This window comes from Monodelphis domestica, chromosome 6, assembly GCF_027887165.1.
Source record: "Monodelphis domestica isolate mMonDom1 chromosome 6, mMonDom1.pri, whole genome shotgun sequence".
In the NCBI taxonomy this organism is placed as follows: domain Eukaryota; kingdom Metazoa; phylum Chordata; class Mammalia; order Didelphimorphia; family Didelphidae; genus Monodelphis; species Monodelphis domestica.
This window is the reverse complement of record NC_077232.1, coordinates 236,125,609-236,127,972: the sequence shown is the minus strand read 5'-3', so window position 1 is coordinate 236,127,972 and position 2,364 is coordinate 236,125,609. Positions and strand designations below refer to the sequence as shown.

The window sequence follows — 2,364 nt, the reverse complement described above, 5'->3', positions numbered from 1 at the left end:
TGAATAGGTCACATCAGAAAAGGAGATCAACAAATTGATTATATATTATATTTCTTCATTATATCCTTTAATTTTTTTATTATATAATAAATCTCATCTCATGTGTGTATATATTTGCCTTGTGTTCAAATTATACTCTAAATGGCAAATGATTAGCCTCTTTATATGGAGGGAATTTTTTCCTAAAATCCAAATTTCATGTACTTTTAAAATGCAACATTTTAAATGGAAGAGGGATTTTAGAAGATGGAAGACAATTACTTTGCAATTTCCTAGTATTTTGTTGGTTTCTGGAATCCAAGAAAGGAAATACTTTAAGTGTGTTTTGATAATCTTGCATAAAGGAAGGCAGATCACAGGGTTTAGATCTGATTTCTTGTTTGGCACAGAAATGGAAACGTTTTCCCCTTAAAATGCAGTTACACACATCAAGAAGGAAAAAATGCAGCGTATTATTTTGCTTCCAATACAATGCTGTTGGTGTGTTTGGGTTTTTTTCTATGTTTTGTATGGTTTTTAAAAACATATTATCTGGAACTAGAGTTCAAACTCCTAGAAGGCAGAAATAATTTCTTAATTACCTTTGTATTCTACTTAATACCTATTCTACAATGTTCTTTACATATCTGATAGACAAAAAACATTTCTTCATTCAAGTTACTCTTATTATATTATCATTATAACTCATAAGACAAAAACTAGGGATTAAACCATCTATATATGTATCTTGATTATTAATTTGTATTATGGTAATAAAAGCCAACCTATAAAACTGATTATATAAAAATTATGTGAAAAGAGAAATCTGTTTTAAAAATATCACATAGATAACTAAGCACCCTCTATAGTCTATTCATCCTATTATATTGAAAATCTATACTCTCCTAGATTTATTTCATTATTTATTTTACTTTTTCAATTCTAAGGGGCTACAAATCTGTAATTAAAGTAATGCATAGCTACACTATGTTAAGCAGTTTATAATTTAGGAGCTTTTATTTATTTTGGTCCCAGGAGGGTGTTGGCTAAGTAGTCAAGGAACATTAAAAAGTCTCTTCTTCAAAATATTTTCTGTATGTAGGGTCACAAATTTTAACCAATAAATAATATACCATTTACCTAAGAAAACATTACTTATTAATGGGAACATACAAAGGATGAATCTTTTATATTGGCCTCCTACATGGAAAAGACATACAGTAAGTCCTGACTCTAACTTTTAGAAGAAGATGTACCATTTTTCCAATTGGTTTCATGGCTCATCCATTGGACCTCTCCTGACAGTCTCCACTGGTAGATATTTTGAAAGAGAATTTGGACTTAGAGACCTCAACTTTTCTCTCATAACTTTATCACAGGGAAGATAAGCCATTACCAAATAAAGAAAATGCCAGACACATCCTGCTTTCACAGTGAGTCAAAGTTCACTAGCTAGAGAAATATGGACAGATTCACCCTACTCTGGGACATTAAGAGACTGAATTTCAGGGAGTTATTGAATTCCAGTCCATTCTTAAGGCCTGCACTGTTTCAGCTTGATTTTAGAGAAAATAAATGATTTCTCATATAAATATCATTAAGTAAAATTGAAATTCCAATATTAATTTTTCTCACATGTACATTTCTATAAATCTAGTCTAATTTGGGTTAGGAAAACATCTCTTCCAGAGAACTAAAGACATTACTGAGTTTTAAGTCAATTCCTCTTATATCTTTTTGTCAATCATTTATTTCAAATCTATACCAAAACTGTTGCATATCTCGGTTAAAGGAAGTTTCAATTTGATGGGTACTGGAGAGGAGAAAAATGGCATGGTCCCTGAATTGAAGCAGCTTACATTCTGTTAGCTAACATGTAAGCTGCTTCAATTCAGAGACCATAACAATTTTTTCCTCTGTATTTTCAGGGTTTAACACAGTACATTGAACACACTAAGAGCTTAATTGTTTTTTATGACATGAATTGAATTCTTGTGATTTGAAATCTATTAAAGCATTATATTTAGAAAGTCAGTATTTATATTTTTAGTTTACATCATCAAATTTAAAAGGTAAACTTAAAAAGAGTTGGGATGTAAGTGAATTAGAAAACAATAATGTAGTTATTTAAGCACAAAGATTTTCAAACTTACCAGAAATCTGCAATGCCACAATTCTCCCCTGCAAGCCCAGAAGGCTTTTGGGGTCACAGCCCCCAAAATTTCAAGGCTTTGGTCAAATCCATTAAATAGGCTACCCATAATCCATACAGGGCAAATGAGAAGTTTATTTAGAAATCCACCAACAATAATTGGTTAAGAAAAATGTGCTGGCTTCCTGTTCACTACACAATTCATTGTGAAAACTGAACTACACATAAGTCAT

At 31.0% G+C, this 2,364-nt stretch overlaps 1 non-coding gene across 1 annotated transcript; it reads right to left on the bottom strand.

Annotated features, from left to right (window-relative positions):
- Positions 1 to 1,816: 1,816 nt before the first annotated feature.
- Positions 1,817 to 1,875, bottom strand: MIR7321 (microRNA mir-7321). Its single transcript, NR_127534.1, has one exon. It is a non-coding gene; the product is annotated as a microRNA mir-7321 (primary transcript).
- Positions 1,876 to 2,364: the final 489 nt, after the last annotated feature.